Source organism: Prionailurus bengalensis, chromosome C1 (genome assembly GCF_016509475.1).
Source record: "Prionailurus bengalensis isolate Pbe53 chromosome C1, Fcat_Pben_1.1_paternal_pri, whole genome shotgun sequence".
NCBI lineage: Eukaryota > Metazoa > Chordata > Mammalia > Carnivora > Felidae > Prionailurus > Prionailurus bengalensis.
The window spans coordinates 149,961,878-149,975,992 of record NC_057345.1 but is presented as its reverse complement, the minus strand read 5'-3'; the positions used below and the strand labels follow the sequence as shown (position 1 = coordinate 149,975,992).

General features: G+C 35.6%; 1 non-coding gene across 1 annotated transcript; it reads left to right on the top strand.

Annotated features, from left to right (window-relative positions):
• The first annotated feature begins 13,782 nt into the window (after positions 1 to 13,782).
• Positions 13,783 to 13,889, top strand: LOC122482274. Its single transcript, XR_006297075.1, has one exon. It is a non-coding gene; the product is annotated as a U6 spliceosomal RNA (small nuclear RNA).
• The last annotated feature ends 226 nt before the right edge of the window (positions 13,890 to 14,115 follow it).

The window sequence follows — 14,115 nt, the reverse complement described above, 5'->3', positions numbered from 1 at the left end:
TTGCCAGGAGTAGGATTGGGAAGAGATGAATAGGCATACCACAGAGGATTTGTAGGAAGTGGAAATACTCTGTATAATGTTATAATGCTAAATATAAGTTACTATGCTTTTGTCCAAACATAGAATTTACATAGCAAGAATGAAATCTAAGGTGGACTTTGAGTAATAGTGAGGGGTCAATGTAGGTTCATCCCTGGTTTAAAAAAAAAAAAGTATGGGGCGCCTGGGTGGCGCAGTCGGTTAAGCATCCGACTTCAGCCAGGTCACGATCTTGCGGGGTCCGTGAGTTCCAGCCCCGCGTCGGGCTCTGGGCTGATGGCTAAGAGCCTGGAGCCTGTTTCCGATTCTGTGTCTCCCTCTCTCTCTGCCCCTCCCCCGTTCATGCTCTGTCTCTCTCTGTCCCAAAAATAAAAATAAAAACGTTGAAGAAAAAAAAAAAATTTTTTTAATAAAAAAAAAAAGTATGTATATATGTATGTATTTGTGTGTATGTATGTATACCCACACACACATATATATGTACATATATGTATGCCATTTTGGTATCTGATGTTGATAATGGGGGAAGGCTATACATGTGTGGTGACAGGATACATATGAGAAATGTTTGTACTTCTCTCTCAGTTTAAATCCTGAAACCAACTTAAAACATAAGGTCTTTTTTTTTTTTAATTCAGGAATATATTAGAATAACCTTCATCAATCCTTAAAAAATTATTAGAGAAAAAATTGAAAAAAAACCATTCTGTGTATCTGTAACTGAATGCATTCTCTTAATATTTGCACTGTAAGATGTGTACATAAATTTTATTTTTTATTTTATTTTATTTTTTTAATTTTTTTTCAACGTTTATTTATTTTTGGGACAGAGAGAGACAGAGCATGAATGGGGGAGGGGCAGAGAGAGAGGGAGACAGAGAATCGGAAACAGGCTCCAGGCTATGAGCCATCAGCCCAGAGCCCGACGCGGGGCTCAAACTCACGGACCGCGAGATCGTGACCTGGCTGAAGTCGGACGCTTAACCGACTGCGCCACCCAGGCGCCCCCATAAATTTTATTTTATAATGTGTCTTTTTCATGGTGGCTGATGACTATGACATTAATCACATTTAGATTTAATTTATAGAATATTTTTGGTTTTTCTTTTTTTTTTTTTAATACTTCATAATATTCTTTTGGATTACCATTGATTAGAAATGTTTTAATTCTGTAGATTTTACTAAAAACTAAGCATGGCTCTATTTAGCACATCAAAATGAAGTTTTGTAGTAATTTATTTTTATTTTTATTTTAGAGAGCTAGGGTGAACAAGTGGGGGTGAGGGGCAAAGGAAGGGAGAGAAAATCCTAAGCAGGCTTCACGATCAGCGCCAAGCCCGATGCACCCCCGATGCACTCAGCAGCGCCGAGCCCGATCCCACGACCATGGGATCATGACCTGAGCCAAAATCAAGAGTCAAACATTCAACCGACCGAGCCAGCCAGGCACCCCTGTAGTATTTTTCTTTAATCAAACTTTGTTTGCCAGTTAAATTTGCCCAAACATTTTTCATGATTAAATCGTGTTTAACCATGAAATCTATGTAACACATAGAATATATATAGGTAATATAAATTCTACTTGAACATAGTTTTTCTAAGAAATATTAGACTGTAACACTTTATGAGATTGAGAAACTTTTCATCCTGTCCATTAGTGTTATGCATTGAAATAAACATGTTTCCCCACCCCTCACCCCAAATTCATATATTGAAACCCTAATCCCCAAAGTGATGATATTAGTGGTGGGAACTTTGGGAAATAAACAGGTTTAGTCTGTGTTACTATGGTGGGACCCTCATAATTGGATTAGTACCCTTGTAAGAAGAAGGAGAGAGCAATGTGAATACACAATAAGACAGCAGTCTATAAACCAGGAAGTGGAGCCTCACCAGTTACCTTCATCTTGGACTTCCCAGCCTCCAGAACTGAGAGAGAGATATGTTGTCTGTGATATTGTTATAGCAGCCCAGGTAACTAAATAAGATGTTATAAAATAAGTGGTAATAAGTACTGGTAATAGAAAATAAATAGTATAAAAAATTAGAAGTGGTATTTATAATTCATAGAATTTACTCTTTTATAATTGCTTTGCAAATTGCATGCCTGATATTAGGAAAGTAGTATCTTTGAATTGCCAGACTTTATTATTTATTATTTTTTTAAAATTTTAATTCCAGTATGTATAACATGCAGTGTTACATTAGTTTCAGGTTACAGTAGAGTGATTTAACAATTCTATACGTTACTCAGTGCTCATAATAATAAATGTACTCTTAATCCCCTTCACCTATTTCACTCATCCCCAAACCCAGCTACCTTCTGGTAATCATCAGTTTGTTCTCTATAGTTAAGAGCATTTTTTGCTTTGTTTCTTTTTGTTGTTGTAGTTGTTGCTCATTTGTTTTGTTCTTTGAAGTCCACATATGAGTGAAATCATATGGTATTTATCTTTCTCTAACTGACTTTATTTTGCATTATACTCTATAACTCCGTCCATGTTGTTGCAAAATGATTAGTTGATTTAAATGATTAGTGTATATGGTAGAAATTGCCATCTACAAATAAATTGTTGAGTTTAATAGCAGATAAGATAAAATAAAATTATTCAAATATTTATATTCTACATGTTTGAATAGCAACTCATTGAGTTACTTATGGTATCTTTCTATAATTTAAAAGGAAGAAATTGACATTTAAAATTTTTATAGATTGAAGAAGTATTTTAAATAGACTTGAAATATTTTCTATTTAAAAAGTCTTTTAATTGTTAAAAAATTAAAAATGGGAAGTAATTAAAATGTGACCACTTTCACATTTTCTCTTGATTTGGAAATATATAAGCTGTCAATACTATCTCTCACTGATAGTATAAATCACTAAAGAAGTTATCCTAATAAAATTTTGAAAGTGTTTAAAACAGGAAATTGTTTTTTTTTAAACAGTCTTTTAAAAAAGTCTTTTAAATAGAACTGAAGATACAGTTCATACTCTAAATTTCTTCTAAAAAGCCATTATTATGGATTGATTTTTTTTTTCAGACGCACTATTGCTTCTTTTCCTTTCTTCTTGGGAGAACTGTACAGTATTTTCACTTTATTTCTTTATTTGTTTGTTTATTAAAGTAGAGGGCACCTGGGTGGCTCAGTCGGTTGAGCGACCGACTTCAGCTCAGGTCATGATCTCACGGTTTGTGAGTTTGAGCCCCGCGTTGGGCTCTGTACTGACAGCTCGGAGCCTGGAGTCTGCTTCAGATTCTGTGTCTGCCTCTCTCTGACCCTCCTTCGTTCATGCTCTGTCTCTCTCTGTCTGAGAAATAAATAAACATTAAAAAAATTAAAAAAAAAATAGAGTTGGCATACACTGTTGCATTAGTTTCAGGTGTACAACATAGTGATTTGGTAACTCTATACATTATTCAATGCTTACCACAAATGTAGCTACTGGCACTATATGATGCTATTATATAGTTAATACCATTAACTATATTCTCTTTCATCCCTGTGACTTAATTCATTCCATAACTGGAAGCATGTACCTTCCGCTCCTTGTTTTTAAATACAAAAGACAGACTTTTCAAAAATATATGAATAAAACTTTCTATGTGTCCTTGAAATTTTCATAGATGTTAAAATATGAGAAAGAAATACAGTATTAATGTCAAATTCTCAAGGCTTTTTAGAAGAACATTTATCTAAAAGGTGAATAGCCAACTCTTCTAGGATTGCTTATATTTGTGACTTATTTAAAATAAATTCATTATTTTGAGGCAGTTGGTAAGACAGAATTTGAAAACTTTATGCTCATATTCGGTGTGGTGTAGTTTCATAATTTAGCATAGACATTCAGTATGCTTTTCATTAATATTTTAAAAGTATCTTAAAATAGTTTCCTGTTTTTTATTATTTTTTTAGTTTCCTGTTTTAAACACTTTCAAAATTTTATTAGGATAACTTGATTCAGTTATTTATACTAGCAATGAGAAATAGTATTGACAGCTTATATATTTCAGAGTCAGAAAATGTGAAGGTGGTAACATTTTCATTACTTCCCATTTTTAATTTTTTAACAATTTCGAAGAATTCTTACATGTTTGACTTTTTCTACCAGTAAGGCATTTGTATTGTAACGCCATATGAGTAAAAGCCCCAGGACTATGGACTCCTATAGTGGAGATAAGTAACTAAGATCAATACATAGGTTGGAGGAATTCTAAATTCATACGATGCAATGCAATACAGGATGAATAAAATCCATTGGAGTATTTTTGGATGTGGTATTACAACTGGAACCCGCCATAGGGATAGGATTCAAATAGAAGTGAGGGGTGCCTGGGTGGATCAGTTGGTTAAGCATCCAACTCTTGATTCCAGCTCTGGTTATGATTCTACGGTTCCTGAGGTCAAGCACCGAGTTGCTTGAGATTCTGTCTCCCATCTCTGCCCTTCCCCAACTCACACTTTCTTCTCTCAAAATAAATAAATTTCAAAAAAATATGTAAGTGAGGGGGACGTTAACCTGGCTCAGTAGGTTAAGCATCTGACTTCAGCTCAGGTCATGATCTTGTGGTTCAGGAGTTTGAGCCCTGCATTGGGCTCTGTGCTGACAGCTCAGAGCCTAGAGCCTGGTTTGGATTCTGTGTCTCCTCTCTCTGCCCCTTTCCTACTTGCTTTCTCTCTCTCTCTGTCTCTCTCAGAAATAAATAAACAAAAAATTTAAAAAATACATGTAAGTGAGAAGCTATATTTGGGGTGACTGAATAATCAAAGCACAGAGACAAAATATTAGATTTTCATCCACTGACATTTATTCTAAGTTCCATGAAGAATGAGAATTCAGGGTTTTGTTTCTAATCATGGCCTTTTAATAGTGATGTGCTTGGGCCAACTTAAATATTGATTCAATCTATAAGATCCAACAATGTCCTTTGGAATGGCATGCTCAGTTTAACAAGGGATACTTGTTCTTCAGTTGTGTGTCATTGTCCCTTCTGAGGCTACTGGGTATGTCTAACTCCATCCTGTATTCCTTGCTCTGTCACCACATGCTATTTCTAATATCTGAGATGACTAGAGACCGTATTTGTAAACCATGGGCACTCAGTAAATGTTTTTGTTTTTTTATTTTAGAGAGAGAGAGAGAGAGAGAGAGAGAGAGAGAGAGAGAGCTCAAGCAGGGGAGAAGGGAAGAGGGAGAGAGAAAGGAAGAATCTCAAGCAGGCTTCACACTCAGCACAGAGCCAGACTCATTTAAATGTTAAACAAAGGAGCAAACAAGAAAGTTTTGGGATTTTGTTTTTTGTAAGTTGCTTAAAATAGTTAAGTGGTAATTATATGATAGTAGTGTATATTCACTAAATATGTTTTGGACAGGTAGAGTAAATATTGTTGCTGAGAAATCTTCAGTTTAAGACACTAATTGTGTAAGACATGATTATACTCATTATAAATATAAAAATTATTGTTAGTACTTTTGGATACTATTATAATATGGATAGAAAAATTTTATTGAAAAAATTTTTTAAAGTTTATTTTTGAGAACGAGAGAGACAGAGAGAGAGACAAACAGAGCATGAACAGTGGAAGGGCAGAGAGAGAGGAAGACACAATCTGAAGCAGGCTCCAGGCTCTGAGCTGTCAGCACAGAGCCCGACACGGGGTTAGAACCCAAGAACTATGTGATCATGACCTAAGCTGAAGTCGGATGCTCAACTGACTTAGCCACGTAGGCACTCCTGAATAGAAAATTTTTGATTCCAAGAGCTATTAAGAAAGAAAACATTGATTCAGGGCAATATTAAAAGTCAACTCACTGTTATATGGAAAGATGGTGCAAAGGACTAATTTTATTTTTATTTATTTATTTATTTATTTTTAAATGTTTGTTTATTTTTGAGAGAGGGAGAGACAGAGTGCAAGTAGGGGAGGAGCAGAGAGGGAGACACAGAATCTGGAGCAGGTTCCAGGCTCTGAGCTGTAAGCACAGAGCCTGATGTGGGGCTCAAACCCACAAACCGTGAGATCATGACCTGAGCTGAAGTCGGATGCTTAACTGACTGAGCCACCCAGGCGCCCAGACTAATTATTTTTATTACGTGAAGTAGCAGTAGCTCCTATTAAAATATTTATTTATTTATTTATTTATTTATTTATTTACTTACTTACTTACTTACTTACTTATTTATTTATATTTCAGAGAGAGAATGCCCACATGAGCAGGGGAGGGGACAGAGGTGGGGAAAAAGAGAGAATCTTAAGCAGGCCTCACGCTCAGTGTGGAGCCTGACATGGGGCTTGATCCCAGCACCCTGGGATCATGACCCAAGCTGAAATCAAGAGTCAGACCCTCAACTGATAGAGCCACCCAGGTCCCCATAAAATATTATTATGTTAAAAAGAAAAAGACTTTATAATAGTATACCATGTATAGTATTTGATAAAAGGGCTAAATGTTCTTATATGTATGGTACAGCAGTACCTATTAGTAAAATGATTTTACGAGAAAGAATGAAATCTTTCAATTTGTAACAACATGGATGGAGCTAGAGTGTATTATGCTAAGTGAAATAAGTCAGTCAGAGAAAGACAAATACCATATGATTTCCCTCATATGTGGAATTTAAGAAACAAAACAGATGAACATATGGGAAGGAAAAAAAGGAAAAAAGAATGAGGGAAACAAACATAAAAGACTCTTAAAAATAGAGAACAAACTGAGAGTTGATGGAGGGGATGGTAGGGGATGGGCTAGATGGGTGATGGCATTTAAGAGGGCACTTGTTAGGATGAGCACTGGATGTTGTATGTAAGTGATGAATCCCTGAATTCTACTCCTGAAACCAATATTGCACTGAATGTTAACTAACTGGAATTTAACTAAAAATTTGAAAATAAAACAAGAAAGAAAAAAAAAGTAAAATCGTTTTATATTGAGGGGAGTAGTAGGTTTTTGGGAGATATACTTAGTTCCCTAAGATACCGCAATGAGTGTTCTGGCAATGGTGGTTAGTGGAGTAATGTGTACTAGCCAAACTGATAATTATTGGTAATTTGCACTGACTCTTTTTCATTTGAATATTTAAAAGGATTTTGGAAACATTAATTAAACCTTTCACAACCTCTCATAATAGATATTATCAAATAATTACGTATTTCATATGAAAAAAACAACGGTTGAGAGAAGCAAAGTTATTTACCTAAGATCACATATTGTTTAACTAATAGAACCTGAATAGTTTCAAATTCCCAGTAATCAGTTCTAACTCCTATGTAAAGTAAAATTAGTATAATAACACCTAAGTAATGCTGTTGCAGCTCCAAGAATAAAAATAGTAAGTCACAGTAATTTAAAGAAACCTCTTTATTGGGGCACCTGGGTGGCTCAGTCAGTTAAGCATCTGACTTTTGGTTTCAGCTTAGGTCATGATCCATGGTTCCATGAGATCAAGCCCTGCGTTGGGCCTATGCTGACAGCATAGAGCCTGCTTGGGATTCTCTCTCTGCCTTTCTCTGCCACTCCCCCACTCATTCTTTGTCTTTCAAAATAAATAAACTTAAAAAAAAAATCTCTTTACTAAAACGAAATATCTTTTACTAAAACTAATTCCAGGTTAATTTCTATTAAGTATAGGTAAACATTCTTTAAGATATAAGGAGACAGTAATTTCATTTGATATTTTTAATATCGTGTTCATTAGGTTTTTCATGTGGGCTGTATTCTGGTAAGCAAAGCTCAAGAAAAGCCAAAAGTAGTATGGACTGTGAATCAAATGCTCTCTTATATAGACATTATGATAAACCTGTAATTTATTAAAGCTGACTGTTTAAGGAAAAATAATTTTCTAGTAGAAAAAGAACCTTAAAAGAATTTCCTTCTGTATGTAAGACCGTTGTTTTATTTTGCATTTAGTTAACAAGTTTTTCTTCTACAGTTGTCATTACTGATTAAATGGCACATAGTTTATGAATTATTTTAATGCCATGGTAGGAGTACAGTATCTATAGTAATTACCTTTATACTATATTGACCATTGAGTCAGTGAAGATTAGTCAGTTGCAATATTGCTCTGGAGCAGTATTACCGTTGCAGTACTAGAGTAAACATACCTCAGACCATTAAGAGCCTGACAGTTCTTCATCCAGGAAAAACAAACAAAATATTCACAAAAATATTAAAAGATAGACTGGATAACTGAAGTAACCGCAAATGCATGAATCTGAATCTCCATACACATCCTCCAAAAAACAATAAAGAACAAATAAAACTATACATAATACCATGTTTTAACATAACTAGAACAAAGAGAGTATTCAAACTTCAGATTATCTGTAAATAGAAAAATGAATATCAAATCATAATAAGCCATCATTCATGCCCCTGTGGAAGCCACCACAGCAAGGGTGGTCTGGGAAAAATTGCACAGAACAAGAAAGGAGCTAGTGACATGCTTACGATTGATTAAAATCACCTTCAGGAAAGGTAGTTCTTCCCTAAATACTGGAGTTTTGAAAAAAAAAAAGCTTACTTATAAATCAGAGCACACTACAGGAAAGGGACTTACATGTTTGTAAAGGACACACAGAAGCAATTTTGGAAAGGCATATCTTTTGGGGAAGAAAGGTAAAAAATGATGGGAAATTGCCCTTTGGAAACTAAATAGTTAAAAGGAAAAAAAAGCAGGAGAGGAAAATTTAGGATCCTGCAAGACAGAAAAATATTTTTAAAAACAGAAGGGCAAATCCCTTCATGTTGCCCTGCCCCCCAGATCCAATCAGTAAAGAAATCATTCTTTACTAAAAGCAGAGGATATTCTATCCTATGTAAGATACAGGAATCTTATAAACTGCCCCAGTCAGTCCTGTTCACAGAAATACAGAAGTGACAGCAACTTGAACTACATAAAACTAATTTCCAAAACGAAAGAGAAAATGAGGATAAAAAGTTCTGTTTCAGTTGATGAAAATGTCTATTACCCCTCACTCCCCCACCAAAAATAAACGGCATAAAGACAGACATAGTTCCATGGAATAGAACTGAAAGTACAAGAATAAACGTCTTTATGGTCAGCTTATTTTCACCAGGGATGCCAAGAAAACTCAATGGGGAAAGAAAACTATTTTCAACAAATGGTGCTGGCTCTCAACAATAGCCAAATTATGGAAAGAGCCTAAATGTCCATCAACTGATGAATGGATAAAGAAATTGTGGTTTATATACACAATGGAATACTACGTGGCAATGAGAAAAAATGAAATACGGCCTTTTGTAGCAATGTGTATGGAACTGGAGAGTGTGATGCTAAGTGAAATAAGCCATACAGAGAAAGACAGATACCATATGGTTTCACTCTTATGTGGATCCTAAGAAACTTAACAGAAACCCATGGGGGAGGGGAAGGAAAAAAAAAAAAAGAGGTTAGAGTGGGAGAGAGCCAAAGCATGGGAGACTGTTAAAAACTGAGAACAAACTGAGGGTTGATGGGGGGTGGGAGGGAGGGGAGGGTGGGTGATGGGTATTGAGGAGGGCACCTTTTGGGATGAGCACTGGGTGTTGTATGGAAACCAATTTGACAATAAATTTCATATATTAAAAAAAAAATAAAAAATAAAAATAAAATAAAAATAAAAAAAAATAAAATAAAATAAAAAACAAATGGTGCTGGGACAAATGGATATCAACATGTAAGGAGATAGAGAATAGATTTAGTGGTTGCCAGGGACTGAGGAAAGCAGAAATTGGGAGTTACAGATAATGGGTACAGGGTTATGTGATGAAAATGTTTTGGAAGTAGACAGTGGTGATGGTTGCATAAATGTGAATTGAGTATTTTATGTAATAGTTTGCTAGGATTGCCATCACAAATACCACAGAGTGGGTGACTTAAACAATGCAGTTTATTTTTCACAGTTCTGGAGGCTAGAGGTCTGAGATGAAGGTGTCAGCATGGTCGATCTTATTCTGAGGCCTCTCCTTGGCTCATAGATGGCTGTGTTCTCACTGTGTCCTTACATGATCACCTTATGGTCTGTGTGTTGTCTGTGTCCAATCTCCTCTTCAGATGAGGACCATTCATAGTGAATTAGGGCCCATCCATATCTCCTCCTTCTACCTTAATTACTTCTTTAAAGGTCCTGTCTCCAAATATAGTCACATTCTGAAGTACTAGATGAATTCAACATATGAATTTGGGATAGGAGGGTACACTTTATCGCATCTTAGTGTAAAAAGGTAAATTTTATGATATGGGAATTATAGCTCAATTAAAAAAATATTATAAGAACCTCCTTTGCAAACCTCTTTTTAAATACAATTGAAAACCTAGTTGATAAAGGTAATTTCCAAGGTAAATATGGTTTTTTGAAACTGTTGGGGCACCTGGGTGGCTCAGTTGGTTAAGTGTCTGACTCTTGATTTCAGCTCAAGTCATGATCTCACACTTTGTGAGATCAAGCCCTGCATTGGGCTCTGCACTAACAGCGCAGAGCCTGCTTGGGACTGTCTCTCTCCCTCTCTCTCTGCTCCCCAACCCCATCCCAGTAAATAAATAAATATTAAAAAAAAAAAAAACTGACACATTTGACATTTGAGATACTGTAGTTTCTGTAGAAGACATAGAGAAAGATAACAAAGACCTACTTTCTAAAAAAGCACCAGGCCCATATAGTTCCACAAGGATATTTTATGAAATATCTAAACACCAAATAGTCTTAGTGCTCTATAAATTATTCCAGACCATTGTAAGTGAATAATACCAATTCTTAAAGATAGTGCAAAAAAGAAATTAAAGACTGATATCAACTATAAATAGATAAAATATTACTTAACAAATTCCTGTGCATTAAGAAAATAATATACCATGAAAGTGTGGGATTTATTCTGGGAACACAAGGTTGGCTAAATATTAGGAAACCCATTAATAGAATATGCCATATTGTGTGTATATATTTATATTTTATTTATTTATTTATTTTTTTCTCAACTTTTTTTTTGTTTTTTTTTTGGGGGGACAGAGAGAGACAGAGCATGAACGGGGGAGGGGCAGAGAGAGAGGGAGACACAGAATCGGAAACAGGCTCCAGGCTCCGAGCCATCAGCCCAGAGCCTGACGCGGGGCTCGAACTTACCGACCGTGAGATTGTGACCTGGCTGAAGTCGGACACCCAACCGACTGCGCCACCCAGACGCCCCGATTTATTTATTTATTTATTTTTGAGAGAGAGAGAGAACATGAGCCAGGAAGGGTAGAAAGGGGCAAGGATATCCAGTAACACTATTAAACATTTTATTGGAGATATTAGGCAATGCAATTAAACCAGAGCAATCAGTAGAGTCATAACAGTTAGAAAATAAGGCAACAATCTCTATTTGCAGTTAAGGTAGTATACCTAGAAAACCCTAGAGCAGGGATCAGTAAAGGAACCCAGTAACCAAATCTAGTCATATCATTTTGTTTGTGTATTGTGTGTAGCTACTTTTCCTTCCACTGGCCCGGTTGGAGAGTTGTGGTAAAAATGGTCTGGCCCAACAAAGCTGAAAACATTTTAACATCTTATAGAAAAAGATTGTGTACTACTGACCTAGAGAATCATTAAAACTAACTCAGACAAAATAATTCAGTAACCACTAAGCTATAAAATTACCATTCATTATAATTCAATAGAACCTAAAATCCTTTACATATACAACCACTTATCAGTTAGCAGATATAATGTTAGGGAAAACCCCAATTTAACACCAACAAAGAAGATAAAATACTTAGGAATAAATATAACAAGAATTATACAAAAGCTATTTGAATAAATCTTTAATATACTTCTTAAAGATACACAACTAGATTTGAACCAATGAAAAGATAGTTCTCCTTAATTTATAATTTTAATATAATCTTAATGAAAATGCCATCATGCTTTTTTATAGAGCTAGATGAGTTGATATGGAAGCAATCTATGTAAACATAGCTGGGAAATGTTTCAAGCAGTTAGCATCTATGGATCCTACCGCTAATACATGAAGAGTTGACAAAGGAGGGTGGTTTTACCGTGTCAAAATACCTCCCCACAAGACACTTACTAATCACTGAAGGAAAAAAATTGCAACTTTACAGTATTTTTACCGCATTTTTACCAGGTTGTCAACATTATTAGTGATGGGACAAATAGACATAATATATTCTGATAGTATGTACTGAGAAGAGCATAATATCACTTCTGTGGTATTACAAAATATGTAACACGTCCCACAATTCTATGATCAATTAATCCTTAACAATGGAGGAAAGAATATGCAACGGGAAAGAGATAGTCTCTTCAATAAATGGTGTTGGAAAAACTGGACAGCTACATGCAAAAGCATGAAAATGGACCACTTTCTCACACCATACACAAAAATAAACTCAAAATGGATTAAGGACCTAAATTTAAGACTTGAAGTCATAAAAATCTTGAAGGAGAACACAAGCAGTAATTTCTCTAACATCATCCATAGCAACATATTTCTAGATATGTCTCCTCAGGCAAGGGACACAAAAGCAAAACCAAACTGTTGGACTACATCAAAGTAAAAAGCTTCCGCACAGTGAAGGGAATAATCAACAAAACTAAGAGACAACCTACAGAATGGAAGAAGATATTTGCAAATGATATATCTGATAAAAGGTTAGTAGTAAATGAAATATCTGATAAAAGGTTGTATGCAAAATATATAAAGAATTGATACAACTCAACACCCAAAACACACAAAAAATGCAATTAGAAAATGGGCAGAAGACATGAGACATTTCTCTTCTCTTCATGACAATCTGACAAACAGATTGTCAACAGACACATGAAAAGATGCTCAACATCACTCATCATCAGGGAAAAACAAAACTTCAATGAGATATCACTACCCATTTGTCAGAATGGCTAAAATTTACAGCATAGAAATAAGAGGTCTTGGAGAGGATGTGGAGAAAGGGGAACCCTCTTACACTGTTGGTGGGAATGCAAACTGGTGCAACCACTGTGGAAAACAGTATGGAGGTTTCTCAAAAAGTTAAAAATAGAACTACCCTATGATCCAGTAATTGTACTACTAGGTATTTACCCAGAGAATACAAAAATACTAATTCGAAGCACTCCAGTGTTTATAAAGGTGATGGGGACTAAGAAGTGCACTTGCTGTATTGGGGCACCTGGGTGGCTCAGTCAGTTGGGTGTCCACCTTCAGCTCAGGTCATGATCTCTCAGTTGGTAGGTTCAGGCTCTGCATCGGGCTCTGTGCTGACAGCTCAGAGCCTGGAGCCTGCTTAGGATTCTGTGTCCCCTCTTCTCTCTCTGCCCCTGCCCCACTTGTGCTCTGTCTAGCTCTCTCAAAATAAAATGTTAAAAAAAAAAGTGCACTTGTAAGGATGAGCACTGGGTGTTGTATGTAAGTGTTGAATCATTAAATTATACACAGGAAACTAATATTATACTATATGTTAATTAACTGGAATTTAAATAAAAACTTTTAAAAAAGACATGAAGACACTTTTCTACAGAGAAGATATACAGATGGCCAACATCATTCCTCATCAGGGAAATGCAAATCAGAACTACAATGAGATATCACCTCACACCTGTTAGAATGGCTGACATCAACAAGAAATAAGTGCTGGTGAGAATATGGAGAAAAAAGCCTCTTGCACTGTTGATGGGAATGCAAACTGGTGCAGCCACTGTGGAAAACAGCATGGAGGTTTTTCAAAAAGTTAAAAATAGAGTGCTTTCTTCAGCAGTGCATGTACTATAATTGGAATGATATAGAGCAGATTAGCATGGCGCTCCCGCACAAGGATGACACTCAAATTTGTGAAGTTCTCCATGTTAAAGAAAAAAATTTAAAAATAGAACTACCCTACCTCTGTAAATCACACTACTGGGTATTTACCCAAAACATACAAAAATGCTAGTTCAGAGGGATACATGTATCCCTATGTTTATTGAAGCACTATTTACAATAGCCAAAATTTGGAAGCAGCCCAAGTGGCCATCAGTAGATGAATGGATAAAGAAGTGATATGTATATACAATGGAATATATTCAGCCATAATAAAG